The sequence below is a fragment of the Pinus tabuliformis genome, chromosome 4_1, assembly GCF_031772625.1.
Source record: "Pinus tabuliformis cultivar Carrire ecotype Pingquan chromosome 4_1, CPIR1, whole genome shotgun sequence".
Taxonomy (NCBI): Eukaryota; Viridiplantae; Streptophyta; class Pinopsida; order Pinales; family Pinaceae; genus Pinus; species Pinus tabuliformis.
In genome coordinates this window covers 800,847,572-800,863,862 of record NC_142303.1, presented here as the reverse complement: position 1 = coordinate 800,863,862, position 16,291 = coordinate 800,847,572, and positions in this window count along the sequence as shown.

Here is a 16,291-nt window from a genome sequence, read left to right as displayed (position 1 = left end):
GTGTATAATTGAGGTTCATTTTGTCTATAATACTCTTACTTAGGACAATCTCAACAAAGAGTCAAGAATATTGCTAAAAAGTTTCTCAAAATCCATTTATGTAACTACCAAGAGTATTATCAATATCGTCCATAATTGAAGTATGCAAAAAATATAAGGGAAAAATTAGGGGATGAACCTGATCTGGCATCCAAGTAACTGGCATAGAGCTTGGATCAAAATCTAGAAACCAATTAGTTATAAAAAGTCCTACTCATCTTAAAAACTAGGGGCCCTCCCCCAAACTTGCTCATATTAAGCATGATAAAAAAAATGAACTATAAACAATTCTTTGGAAAAAACAGATATCTTACAGTTCTTTATATATTTGACTAAATCCACTAGTATAAATCCATTGAAAGAGGTGAATGATTAATAAATATGCAATTCATCATTTTGATGTAGTTAAGTGACCTCAAGGAATATTGTTTCCCCAATGGTTGATCTTCCACTTTATCTACCATATAGGTAGCAAATAGAAAATTAGTCAAAACAATTAAAGTGGAATAATTTTTATTTTTCATTGCATCCTTAAAGGATACCAACTTTGAAGTTGACCCCAAGTCCCAATGCTCCTTATAATTGCAATACCAAATGGATCATTGAATAATTACATAAGTTATATTCAAATATTAAAGACTAGTATTTTGTAATGTCCCCAATTAAATTAATTATGCTAAGATGAATTTCTATTTTTGTAATTGGGCATTGGGATATATTTTTGCATGTAAACTTAGATAAAGTGGATGGAGGGAGTCCCCACTTAATTTTTGGAGAGATGGAAGCCACCAACATTAGGGTAAAGGAAAGATTAAATTGCTAGTGGAATATGGGGCCCACATGAAGTACACACTTGGGGAAGAAGGAATTCGAATTCCTTGAGGCAAATCGAATTGGTGGAGGTACCCACAAGGAGTGCATGACCAACAATTATAAAAGGAAGGAATGAGGGAGAAATAGGGGTCTTTTGTCTATTTGAAAATCGAAATTGCCTTAGTTGTTCAGCTGAGCCAACATTGTGTTGTTTAGCACAAGAGCTTCCCAAGGAGAGAAGCTCAACCTTTCTTCGGTGGACTTCGAGTGCCACCCTAGGAAGGATTTCCTTCACCACCGAGACTGGAAGAAGCATCAGTTGCAGGTCATACACATTTCTGGAGCATAACACATAACCAGGAGCCACCACTACACAGTCATTGGAGGGAGATTTGTTGGGGCAACATTATCCCAGGGATTTTGGAGCTGGGTAGCTGGGAGATCATTTGGAGGGCCATTTGAGGAGGATTGCTAGAGTTGGAAGTGTAGATAGAATTCGTATTTGGAGGAGGGCCAAGCTCTGAAGAGTCAATTTTTGAAAGTTGGAACCAAGGGAAACCCTTTCTGGGTTTTGGGCAAGGATCATAATCACAAATTTCTAGAATTTTTTGGGCACTCTAAAGTGGGAAAATCAGGGGGAGAAGTCAGGCAGAAGTGTAGTTTTGGAGCAACAACACAATTTTATGGAGGTATTGGTTATTGCGGTTGTTTTTCTTTCTCATACTCATCACCTGGTGCTTGTAGCTTGCCTTGTGCAAGCCCGGGTGCAATTTCTCAACTAATTTGTACCACAACAGATATTATTAATAAAATTTGGCAAGTTCAATGGGGATTTACAAAAATTTCTGGTTTATGTGTATGCATTTATGAAATTTTATGTGTTATTTATTTGTGCATGTCTTTGTTATCATTGTAAAATTTCCATTAGGAATATTACAGTGGTATCAGATCATGATCTTGGCCAGTTGTGGAGTAGCCAGCAAGATCATGGAAGATTTGGGCATGCACGCACTGTGATGGGTGAACTATAAATAAACCCATGGCTCAAGGGAGAGTGAGTATCATTGAGGGAAAAATCACCTTGACCCACTTTGATGGTTCAACTAGGAGTTCTACCAAAAAATGTGTACAAGAATTGGACACATATTTCCAGCTAAACCCCATGAGGGAGGCAGATGCTATTAGACATGCCACTTTTCACTTGGATGGAGATGTTATGGAATGGTGGTACTGAGGGTTAATCCCTTTGGGTCATGTACATATCACATCCTACAAAGAGTTCACACAGAGGATTGTGGAGAGATTTGACCCAAAGGATACTAGAACCCCTTAAAGGGAGTGGATAGAACAAGGAAAGCTAGAGGATGAGACCACAAGGCATTTCTACTAGTGAAGACTGGGCTTTAGATCTCAAAAACTTGAGGAGGAGGTTGAGCAGGAGGACACGTAGGATGGTGATGGGCACAACGATATACCCAGTGTGGCGCAGGAGTCACCATTGTTGGAGGCCTCTTTGGTAGCTCCAACTGACACCTTGGTTGAGGGAGTAGAGCATACACTCGGAGGGCCATCTATTGATGAGATGCCAACAGTTGATGAGGTACCGAGTGTTATGACCCAATTTATAGACGATGGCCACCTACAACAGGTTAATGAGGTGCCTCAAGGCATACTTTTCATTGAGGAGGTAGTAGAAGAGACAGAGGGGTCCAGAGCGGTGACCGAGTTTATAGAGGATAACCACCCTCCACAGTTTCATCAGTTCCAGGCTAGCCTTCTAGCGTTGAGAAAGAAGGCCATGACAGTGCGAGAGGCCATTCTACAACAAAACGAGGAGTTGGAGGGCATGAGAGCGGTTTGTGCTGAGTCAACGACCAAACTGAATCACGTTGGGGAATGGTTGGGTTCCTTAATGGTTCAGTTAGAGTGCACATTGGAGCGATGGGGTAACCCTACTCAGACATTATAGGCCGATAGCACTAGCAGGTTGCCACTACACATTGGAGAGGGAGAGGTAGAGTCACCTCGACATATTTTATGTGTTGACCAGGATGGTGAGATGACGCAACATGAGTTGCGTAGGTCGCATCCTTCGCAGGATGGAGGGTTAGTTCCATGTACGTGATTTTATGTGCTCGATCCTTCCCTTAGGGTTGGATGGCGAGAGATATTGAGTTGGTATCTAGTGGAGCTGGCTAGGAGGTTAGATGCATCCATGGCCACAACTCAACGGAGGTTGTGGATTACCAGAGGGGCTCGAGGGCTAGACTGTTGTTGGGATCCAGGTGGGATTCTCCATCACATCGTGGAGTCGGTAGGTCATGGTAGTAGCTACATGATGGACTCGGTGGTTGGGTGCACACACCTTTTCATATCCCCTTCAAAGTTCCTAACAACGCTAGTGATAAGATGGATTAGTAGAGGAGCAGGCATATTTCATGAGTTGTCATGGCATATTGATTGTGCATGGAGTCACAGGTTGATTAGACTTCTCTGGTAGGAGCTAGTAGGAGGAGGTGGCATCAGCAGACCACCGAACGGGGCATTACATGGAGAAAATTCTCTCTCATTGGTATATTGGACACTAGAGCTACTGAGGATAGACATGATAGTGTTATTTCCATTGGCATGTGAGGAGTCAGACCACTCAGGTCTTTCAAGGAAGATGGGGAGATGTAGTCGACATAATGGAGGGATTACTAGCAGGATGGTGGATCCAATGATCAGACTCACCCCCATTTTCATATTCCCATCAGAGTTCTGGATAGCACTAGTGATAGGTTGGGCTGACAGGGGATCCAACAGACTCTATGAGTCGTCTTGGCATGTTGGTCATGTATGGGGTCATTGGATGATCAGTGTACCCTTACAGGAGGTTGTCAGAGGAGGTGGCATCTGCAGGCCACTGGATAGTTCCTCGTATGGAGGGGTGGATTTCCCATGCATATATGGGGCACAGTGGTCACTGAGGAGGAACACCCTAGTGACACCACCACAGGCACATAGGGATATTTTCCTGTCAGATCTCTCAGGGAGGATTAGGAGGGAAGGTCCCCTCATCCAAGAGTATGGAGATGAGAGGGTGGATATGGTGGTATTGATAGGATGCGAGTTGATACTTACAGACATAGTTTTAGGCCATGGCACCCAAGGGTGTATAGGGGCATGCAGTGGTGCACAATGATATGTAGTGGAGCACGGAGGTGCGCAATGGTGCATAGTGGTGTGTAGTGTCGCATCAAGTTGTCAGAGGAGCGGTTCGCATCACAGTCCATTACCTCATAGAGTGACAGAGACATGTGCCTCTACTTCAGTAGGGATTGTTGGGATCCTTCATGAGCAGGTGATACTCTATATAGCTGAGGCAGTTTCCACTAGGTATCCGGGCTTCAAACACTATATTGGCACTTTACCGACGGTGCAGATGGAATACTTGGTGGTGATGATTGGATGGAGCAGGACAGATTCACATACACTAAAACAGTCGCAAGCATCAAACATCTATCTATTGGTTGCATTCAGGGGGTAGCTATTTGCCACATATGGTTTCCAACGGTCATCAGTGCTATGCAGTGGCAGGCACAAGGCAGTTTGGCATGCATCAGATTAGTTCATGATATATGGAGCCTATATATTGATTGCATGCAAGGACTAGAGGATGGATTCCAGTAGTTTTCAGAGCTATGTTGTAGTAGGTCTGGCTATGGGATCTAGGGGTTCAGTTGGTTGATAGATCACTTTGTCTCATGATGAGCGAAGTCATGGGAGAGAGTGCTCTAGTTCACTCTTGGGAGGCCTTCATCATATGGCGAGGTAGGCTTTCCCAGTTGCTGCATAGGTTCAGGGTTAGCTTTGGATGGGTAGGCTTTGGCATCATGGAGATACCTAGGCGAGATGTATTTGGCCTTTACCCGTATTTCACCATCGGGTTCCAAGAGAGGAGGATACGACAAGTGCGCGATGGGTAGTCAGCTGTAATCAAAGTAGTGCAGCGTCAACATGGTGGCATTATTTTGAGATTAGCATGGGACCCTAGTATCGAGGGATTCATTTATGACAGGATGGTGCACAGATTTAGGGTGACCCAATGGTACATTTGGGACCCCGGTATTGTGTGCAGTGATTGTTTGGGTCAGCTGATCGAGAGGGTGCTTGTTCAGGCATTGCTTGAGGACAAGCAATTTTTGGTGGGGAGGATTGTAATGTCTCGAATTAAATTAATTTTGCTAAGATGAATTTCTATTTTTGTAATGGGGTGTTGGGAAATATTTTTGCATGTAAACTTAGATAAAGTGGATGGAGGGAGTCCCCACTTAATTTTGGAGAGATGGAGGCCACTAACATTAGGGAAAATGAAAGATTAAATTGCTAGTGGAATATGGGGCCCACATGAAGTACACACTTGGGGAAGAAGGAATTCAAATTCCTTGAGGAAAATCGAATTGGTGGAGATACCCACAAGGAATGCAGGACCAACAATTATAAAAGGAAGGAATGAGGGAGAAATAGGGGTCTTTTATCTATTTGAAAATTGAAATTGCCTTAGTTGTTCACCTGAGCCAGCATTGCGTTGTTTAGCGCAAGAGCTTCCCAAGGAGAGAAGCTCAAACTTTCTTTAGTGGAATTCGAGTGCCACCCTAGGAAGGATTTCCTTGACCAACGAGACCGAAAGAAGCATCAGTTGCAGGTCATACACATTTCTGGAGCATAACATACAGCCAGGAGCCACCACTGAACAACATTATCCCGAGGATTTTGGAGCTGGGAGATCATTTGGAGGGCCACTTTAGGAGGATTGCTAGAGTTGGGAGTGCAGAGATTGACATGATTAGTCACAACAACAGAATTCGTATTTGGAGGAGGGCCAAGCTGTGAAGAGTCAATTTTTGAAATTTGGAACCAAGGGAAACCCTTTCTTGGTTTTTCTGGGTTTTGGGCAAGGATCACAATCCCAAATTTCTATAATTTTATGGGCAATCTAAAGTGGGAAAATCAGGGGGCAAAGTTAGGGAACAATGTAGTTTTGGAGCAACAGCACAGTTTTCTGGAGGTGTTGATTATTGCAGTTGTTTGGCTTTCTTGTACTCATCACCTAGTGCTTGTAGCTTGCCTTGTGCAATCCCAGGTGAAATTTCTCCAACTAATTTGTACCACAACAAATATTATTAATAAAATTTGGCGAGTTTGGGGATTTACAGAAATTTCTGATTTATGTGTATGCATTTCTGAAATTTTCTATGTTATTTATTTGTGCATGTCTTTGTTATCATTGTACAATCTCCATTAGAATATTACATATTCTAGTTTTTTAACTCTCTGCAAATCTCTAATTGATGTTTTAAGTGTGCCACAAAATCATTTGAATTCACACACAGAATTATGGTATTCCTGCTGAGAGACTTTACCATCATATGGAATATCTGCAACATAATAGTTTTTTTACGAAATAATATTCTGGTAGGTATTTCATCAAACACTTGTAAAATATGCATTTTATTAAACTCTTACATTAAAAGGTTTTAGAAAGTGTTGGACACCTAATCCTAAGTGGGTTAGTGTGGAAGCCGAATAGACCAAAGCAGTCCAAGAGACCTTGGGATCTGAAACCCAAGAGTCATATGTTGTACTATAAATGTATATCTGATGTTAATAAAAAAATGAACTCGCATGATTTATCTTTCCTATTCTATGTTTCCATGTGTGTTTAACATGGTATCAGAGCAGGCGAATTCTGGCCCTGCTCATATTTGAGTCACTGTTTGCTTGTGGCCTTTTGTTGTGTTTCTCTCACCTGACCTATGCATTGACCATTAATGTTATGTGGGTCGTGAACTCTTGGTCATATTGCTGGTTGATTAATTTATGTGCTGGTGTTGAATTCGTTATATATATTTGTGCTGGCATATGTACAATTTTCGGTGCATTTGAATGAATACAACAATGTGTGCATTAAAAGCCCTAGTGCGTTGGCTCTGCCATCCCGACATTCCTGACCTCTGAAATCCGCAGGTCTCTGGCTATTTTAAGATTCTATGTTTGACATTACCTGCATTCTGTCGTATTCTATTTATAAGACCTACGCCCTATTCATCTGAATACGTTTAGAATCCATACATTTCATAATTTTTGAACGCTGTCTGTTAGTCACATAAATTCTGCATAATTTTTGAGTGTCTGCCATTACCTGCGCTCTCTGGCTCTTGACTGTTCATAAACGGTTCATAAAAGAAACGCTGCCACTGTTTAGACACTGCAAATATCTGACATTATTCTCCGCTTTCTATTGTAACTCCTTGACTGCGCCCTCTGCACTCCGAACATTGGCGAGCTTCACTCAAACACCCGCTCTTGGCATACATTATCATAAGTTTGGTTTCAAAAAAAAGGTATCGGGTTCGAAGCCGGTCTGAAGGATATGTGCATGGACAAGCTTGCCCTCCAGACAAGTTGTTCCATTGATGCAGCCCTGCAGGAGAGAAGCATAAGTTGAGAAATGAGGGTAGTCCATCCGCTGTAAAAGGTGGAATGCCTCTCTCAGTCGGTCATTCTTACAAAGTTTTACTATGGAATACTGACGGCTTTGGGTTCTAACGACGAAAGGGCCTTAATATTACTCTCATTCCCCAAAAATGCAAATACTTTTGCAACTGGCTTTGCTGATTCTCTGCTCCATGTGAAGGCTCTCATGTAAAAGCTTGGGAATCCAGAATTGGGGTGTGTGCATTGTGTGGCAACGCTCATTACACCGATGTTCTTTTGCTGGAAGCGTTGGTTATTTGGCAAGAATACCGATTAGACTCAAGCCCGAAGGCTCTGCAGGGACTGGTAGGTGGTGGCCAGGCCGTCCCTGCCGTGTTCGTCGGTGGAAAATTCTTGGGAGGAATGGACCGCGTAATGGCCTCCCACATCAATGGCACGCTCGTCCCTCTTTTGAAGGAAGCGGGAGCCTTGTGGCTCTGAATCATTTCGGCCGCAGATACTTCTTGTTTTCTCGGTTTTCCGCTGATCTTGTGGATCAAAACTGCGACCGAGCCTCTGTAACCGTGGTTCCTTCATTTTGCATTATGTCCAGCTTTAGAATTTTCTGAGTTAGACCGACGATGGTTCTGATAGAAGTTATCAAGCTGGCACTCTGTCTCATACTGGTGCACGACTTCGACAACTCTATGTGATGCAACCAGAGAAATAACTCCAATGGGGATGAAGAGCGCACCAACCAACATGAATGTTGTTATGACCCATCCTGGAGTCAAAAGTGGCTTACATGCAGGAAGCTCCTGTTGAGTGAACCTAGAATATTTTGGTTGCTTTGATTGCCTTCTGGGTGCCGCTGAATTGCTGTGGTGTTCACTTTTGTATTATGATTGCTAATGTGCTCTTTATATCTAAGTTGAAGCCCAAAGAAACGAGTTGAAGCAATCTTGGAACCAAGGAAGCATCATCAAATCCAAAGATCGTCAAGTCCTCTCTTCGCTTGCCTTCCTTTGGTTGACAAATAGTTTTTCGAGGCCAATAAAGCCCAGATGCGGTTGGTGGAGATGCCATTTCAGGCACCTGTGCAAGACAGTTTTCAGAATTATCTTCCTCCGTGCTAAAGGAATTTGCAGGCCATTCTTCTACAAAGTTGGCATTATCTGCCCTGGAAGAACCTGCCTCGCCAAAGCCATAACCATTGTCCAAGTCAGGCAAATTGAGAAATTCATCCATTCTCCAGAGCGGTAGCAAATCCGAAAAATACTAGAAACAATACCTCTTCGGGATATGCCTCCTCCTCCTATTCCCTTCTGTACTCCTTGATGCAACGATGCAGGGACTTCCATTGGACCATTTCTCAAGGTTTGTGGTTTTTCGTTGGTGATTGAAAATTCCAGATTGGCTGGGTATGTTACAGTATAGCTTTAACATTCATCCCTTAGTGTAAGAGGCTACAACACTTGGTTATTGGAGGTCGAATTCATGGGGAAGTGTTCACTTCAACCAGTGGACTGAATTTCATTGAATTAAATCCTTGTGTTGGCCCAGAGAATATTTAACATTCAATTCCTATTGGTAGCACAAATTATTTCATGTTCAGATTAGACCAAGGTCCTATGGTAGCTTATTGAAGAAACCGTGTTGTTGGTAGGCTACCTTCATTTTCGGAGTTGAATATTGTTGTAGAGGAAGTCAATAGAGAAGCAGTCCCAGGTTCCTGCATATTCTTCCTTCTAATTCTGTCTTCGAAATTCTTATCAATCCTGTTCTCAAATGATTTGAAGAAATTTGTTTACAATAGTACAATGATTGTGAGCCTTATATCATGTACAAACCCGAGTCATGTATTAGGTGCTGAGTGGGAATAATGTATGATGCTTGTGTTGTCAACAAGAATATAGTAGAGTTGGAATTTTGTATGTGGTCAAAGAGTTAAGTCTTATTCATATGTACGTTGGTAAGGTACCTTGCTGGAGAGTATTCTTGTACACAGTATTGCAAGCTGATTGATTTGAAGTTGTTGCCATAAGTTTATTTGGTGTCCATCTTTTCCTCATTGTTTTACTATCTTTTGAGGTTAGAAATGGCTCCAATCGGTGCAATATTAGAGTTAGTGGACAATCTAATACTCTCTAGTATGAATAATACAGTCAAAATCAACAAGGATTTTCTCACCGATATTCATAGTTGTTTGCAAAATGTACAAGAAAAGATCGATTTTTTGCAGCTTGAATCACAGCTACAGCAAGAAGAGCTACATCAAAATAGACACCATTCTGAACCTGTTTTTGTTCAGAACATTGAGACAACCACCCATCAGCAGCACGTTAATAATGTTACAGTTCATTCAAATAAAGCAGCAGTTGTATATGCAGATGCAGAAACTCAGTCTGCACTTCCCAAGCCCATCATCAGACCTTGGGAACAGCTTGTCCACAACAAGCACAGAACTGGTCTTGGATATGACAAGGACTTGTCCTTTCATATTCCAGACTATGCCAAGCCCATTCAGTTTCAGAGTGCTGGATTCATTCATGACAGTTCACTTGCTCCTCATGACAGTTCACCTCCAGCTGTTCCAGATTCTGCCCCTCTTCCACAACAACAACAACAACAAAAACAACAGATCGTGAAATGCCAACACTGTGACCGAGTTGGCCATTTGAAAGATCACTGTTTTGATCTTCATCCATGTAAGCACTGTCATAAAACCAGTCATTCTTCACACAGATGCTTCAGAAATAAACATCCTGCAAGAACAAAGATTCATCTTGGATGGATCGCTTCTTGGCAATGGGCATCAACAGCCAAGAAGATATTCCAAACACATGTCAGAACTTGTTCCAGAGTATTGAACAGTCTTGCAGTTGAGTTTTCTCCATCCTCTCACCTTGTATCTGACAGGGGGGGAAATGATGGTCATCTACAAGCTTCAAAGCCACATCAAGAGAGCCTGAGCCACAACCTGCCACACCAGTTTCAGAGTTGTAGCCTGAGACAAAGATGCCCATGAACATGCCTTCAGTTGGCAATCTGGGACACTTCCTCTAGCAGAAGACTTCAGCTTCTTGCCAGTTTTGGAAGAGTTCCAGGAACAAAATTGAGAACACTTCCTCTAACAGAAGACACCAGCTTCTTGCCATCTTTGGAAGAGTTCCAGGAATTGCATTAAGCATTCCAGAGTTGTTGGTCATCCTTAAACCATCACAGGTTGAGACTTCCCTTTTTAGGTTGAAGTTTTACCTTTTATGCGGGGTGAGACCTCCCTTTTATGGTTGAAGGTTTCCCTCTTTAAAACAATAGGATCACTTCCTCTAGCAGAAAACTTCAGTTTCTTGCCAGTTTTGGAAGAGTTCCGGGAACTGCACTAAGCGTTCCAGTGTTGGTGGTCATCCTTAAACCACTGCCCTTTATACCAACATTTCAGAGAGCACATTCAGCCTAGTGCTGCCATGCATTTTTTGCACATTTTGTATTACAGCTCTCTTCTTGGACTCATACATAACCCTTCGGATTAAGGGGGGGAATGTTGGACACCTAATCCTAAGTGGGTTAGTGTGGAAGCCGAATAGACCAAAGCAGTCCAAGAGACCTTGGGATCTGAAACCCAAGAGTCATATGTTGTACTATAAATGTATATCTGATGTTAATAAAAAAATGAACTCACATGATTTATCTTTCCTATTCTATGTTTCCATGTGTGTTTAACAGAAAGCACTTGTTGGAAAGGCATTTTGTAAAACATGTGGCATTCAAGTGTTTTGTCTAAGACTTGGAATACAAGGGTTTCATCAAAGAATTGGTGTGAAAAGTATTTGTCCAATAATGAGCATTTATCTAAACTTTAAGTTGAAATTTCAATGTGTCAACATTCTTAACTACATCAAGGGACATCCCTATCCCCAACATGATCTTTGACTTCTAATCCCACACCCAGCATGACATATATCAAATCTTCCAAAGGAAGATGTTCACTTAGCTCTTTGATCTAGTTGTTATAATGATCCCAAGAAGCATCCTCTCCATAGGGCACATAAGGTTTTGTGAAAGATAGAGGCCCTTCCTTTGAGGATTTTTGAGATTTCAACTACAAGGGATTTCCATAATGAAACCCCTATAGAGCCACATGAGTGTTGTCACTATTTATATCCTTAATACTTTGAGAGGAAAATACTTTGGTTCAAAGAGACCTTTGAAGGATAGTGGGTTTGTGTTCTTGCTTAGGTGGCTTAAAATGCGTTGGCTCTGACTTGGGTGAATTTTCGGAGGAAAGCAATGGTCATGAGTTGTGTCCTTCATGCAAAGAGTTACTAATGTTTGCTAGTTGCACTAGATATTTTCTTACCCCGTGCTATCATATTTTGTCATTTGCTTCATCCATGTCGCTGACACGTTTTCTCCAACCTCTCCCTAAATTCAACTTTGCAAAATAATTTTTCAAAATGAAAAATTTGTTACTATTTATGATTTGATAATCCCCTTATGAAAGTGACACTTTTTTCAATACATGAAAATGTCTTAAGTATTCAGGGCTATTTTGTAGAAACAAAATCAAACCACTTATAATAAAATGTTGGTGACTCATGAAGGAGTAAGTTTCTACTTGGCTAGATGCCTCTAAGTTTTTTTTATTCTTTTGACCTATTTCCTTATGTTTGAGGAAAATAAACAATGGTCAAACATAAAAAATTTAAAATCTTATTATAATACCAAAAAATCATTATTTCATCCTTTATCTTCTATTCAAAATACTCAATATCCTTTCTTTTCATCATGGTAAATGATTAATAAAAATCACTTGATTTAAAATGCCTATATCTAAATTATAAATACCAAATTTTAATTAAACAAATGTGATAACTTGTTTTATTGAAAACAATTTTATTTCAAAAAAATTTGATAACTTGGTTTTTATTGGAAACTATCTAATTCAAAAATTTTGATAACCGAGTTATTATTGAAAAATATTTTTATATCTCTAATTATAAATTTTTTAATCCCTACCTTCAATCACAAGTGTCAATGATTATTATAGTCCCATTTTAAATGAAAAAATTCCTGAATTTTGCTATAATTTCACCACTTTCATTTTAAATACTATTGAAATTTCACCAAAGCTCATGCAACAATGTTGAAATATTCATGGTTAAAATAACTAAATAAACTTTTGAGTTCATGAAAGTTAGAAATTTTTGTTTAAATAATTTATAAAGCAATTAATTTAAAAATCAATTCAATTCCATTATTAGTTGGAATAATTTTTTTTTATAAAAGTTACACATGAAGATAGTAATGAAAAAAGGTTGGACCTAGATATTGAATTTTTACCATTTAAATAAACTTTAAGTTCATAAAAATTAGAAATTTTCAGTGTTTAAATAACTAATAAACCAATTAACTTAAAAATCAATTCCACAACTAATTGCTTTTTTTTTTTTATTATATAAAAGCTACCTAAGACAATAATATAAGGAAGATGGCCGTGAATTTTCACTCTTCAAATAACTTAATAAACTTTTAATCTCACCAAAGTTAGAAATTTCCAGTGTTTAAACAACTCATTAAGCAATTAATTTAAAAAACAATTCCACAATGAGTTGGGATAAGCTTTTTATAAAAGTTACACATGAAGATAGTAATGAAAGGAGGATGGACCCATGCACTGAATTTTCATTTTTCGGATTATTCACTGTTCAAATAAGTAAATAAACTTTTAAGTTCATGAAAGTTAGAATTTTTCAATATTTAAATAACTAATAAACCATTTAATTTAAGAATCAATTTCACAATTAGTTGTAATAATTTTTTTTATAAAAGTTACCAATGAAAACAATAATGAAAGCAAAATGGACCACGCACTGAATTTTCAGTATCCAAATAATTAAATAAACTTTTAAGCTCATGAAAGTTAGAATTTTCCAATGTTTAAATAACTAATAAACCAATTCATTCAAAAATCAATTCCCCTATTAGTTGGAATAAGCTTTTTCATAAAAGATAATGAAAGGAGGATAGACCAAGGCACTGAATTTTCACTATTCAAATAACTAAATAAACTTTTAAACTCATGAAAATTAGAAATTTAAAAATCAATTCCATAAATAGTTGGAAGAAACTTTTCATAAAAGTTACAAATGAGGACAACAATGAAAGGAGGATGGATCCAAACACTCAATTTTCACTGTTTAAATGACAAAATAAATTTTTAAGCTTATAAAAGTTAGAAATTTTCAGTGTTTAAATAACTAATAATTTAAATAATTTAAAAATCAATTCCACAACTAGTTGGAATAGTATTTTCATAAAAGTTACACATGAGGACAATAATGAAAGAAAGATGGACTCAGAGTTTTCACTGTTTAAATAACTAAATAAACTTTTAATCTAATTTTCACTGCTCAAATAACTAAATAAACTTTTAAACTCATAAAAGTTATAAATTTATAGTGTTTAACTAACTAATATACTAATTGTTTTTAAAATCAATTCCACAACTAATTACAATAAACTTTTCATAAAAGTTACACATGAAATAAACTTTTATGCTAAAAGTTGGAAATTTAAAAACCAATTCCACACCTAGTTGGAATAATTTTTTTATAAAAATTACCCATGAAGACAGTAATGAAAGGAGGATGGACCCATACACTAAAATTTTACTGTTCAAATAACTAAATAACCTTTTAAGCTCATGAAAGATAAAAAATTTCAATATTTAAGTGGCTGGAACTTTGGAGTATGAGTTGTCCTGGCTCTGCTCTAAAGTATTGCGATGGAGGGGGACTCAGTCAGACTCGAAAACGTTCTATGAAAAATGTGTTGATGGAAAATTAAGCAGCGGTGGAATTAATCAATTTTTCTCTGTTCCCCTCATTGGCAAAGACATTCCCCGCCGATGAAACCGTCACTGAAAAAGCGGAACAGAAAGTCGCTGAAGAAGTGCCTGATTTTGAGGCCTCTTCCATTTTGCATTCGATTTTTCTTGATTTTTTCGGATTGACTTCCTTGATTTTTCTTGATTGTACCACAAGATGGACCTTGGCATCAAGATATGCAGCATAAGAAGTGTGATCATCGAGTGTATTGGTCTCTTGGTCTCTCTATCACATTCTGAACTTCACTTCACAGATTTAGAAAAATCTTCTGCACAAATTTGAGAATAATTAAGTCAAATATTTAGAAAGAAAACTGTGATTGCAAAATTCACTTTAAAATTTCAATTATTCAAACTGAAAATGCATGATCACACATTTTTGACTACTCATAAATGAGCTAAAATCTCTGGTAAGGCAGTTGGGAGAAACTGGCTAATTGGCTGTAAAGAAGATGATGAAGATGCAAGGGCTATATTATTGAATATCTTATTTCCTAATTATGAAAATATTATATTTACTTTAAGCCAATTATCTTTTAAATCTCTGGATGAAATGATAGCAGCAATCCTAGCAGAAGAAAAGAGAATGAAAGCGAGAGACATTGAAGGCAATTTACAAAATGGAATTGCACTCTTTTCAGAAGGGAAGAAGAAAACAGAAACTCAGTTGAATGTTTCTACTGTTGGAGACAAGGACATACAACACTGAATTGCAAGATCCGTGCCAAAGATCTTGTGAAAGGAAAAACTAAAAGAGTTAGCGAATTTCACTAATACATAAGATACATCAGATTCTATGTCTGAAAATTCTGTAGAACCTGACAGTGAGGAAGAATACACCCCTAAGCCTCCCAAACTCTTCTAAGATTTATGCATCTATATTCAATCTTATTGGGTGGTGTGTGTTGTATTTTTATAGTGTGTTATTGTCTAAGTGTAATATGAAAAATCAAAAGAAGAATCAATTATAGAACAGATTAACATGTTTTTGTAGAAATTCTGCAAATTCTCTACAAACCTACTTCTAAGATCATGTAGAAAATATGACTGTAGATTAACCCGATAATGCAATATACCAAAGCAAAATATTATAATCTACTTCTACTATCAATTTGCTTTGCAGAAGCTTAAAGCTCTAGCTGAATCAGAGTTGAACACATATAACCAGAAGAAGAAGCATTAATGCACATGAAACACAGAGGGAAACTCTCAGCTAAAAACCCCACTATCTGTATTATCATACAAAGTGGAAATATCTCAGAATTACACAAAGCCTTAGCTGTCACACCTAACCAACTCTCAGTACAATCCTCTTGGATGCTCACAGGCAATCAAAGCTTCTCACAAACATTCTCCTCTGCTCTCCAAGCCTCCTATTTCCTTGCGCAATTTCTATTGGGTGATCTTGCTGTTATCAAGTGGAACATTGATCACTCACATTAATCTCACACCCTGTAAAACTGCGCAATTCTCAAGGAACCTTATTCCTTCTGCATGCATGAGTTTCCTTTATAGGAGAAAACATGAAATTGATAGTACACTATCCCTGTCTTTAATCTCAACTGGATCTTTCTCAGAATAGACATGCATGAGTTACTGATGAGAGAATCTTCAGTTATTTGAAGTACATTAGTTGGATGCATGCATGAATTAACTCACGGAACTCACAATTAGTTCCTCAAATAGTTTAGAACTAATTTAACTGGACTTAACTCAGTAAATTGAGCTAACAAATTACAACTCAAATACAACTCAATCTTATCTCCTTAATTAAAGGATAACTGTTGCATGACTTCACAAAAACTTTTAACTTTAATTTCTCCAACTAATTAACTCAAGATGAATTAATTAATTATTTTCCAAGCAAATGGTGAGACTAAATTAGAATTTTAATTCTTAATTTTAATTCAAGGACAAATTAAAATTGGAATATTCTGGATTCTATTTTTATCATTTCTTGTTGCTATTTTCAACACTTCCTTTCAACAAGAAAGGAATTCAACTCGATCTCGATCGTGAACCTTTGGAACGTTATGTATGCAACACTTCTCTCTAGTGTTGTTGCTTCAACAACTCCATCAACAAAACATC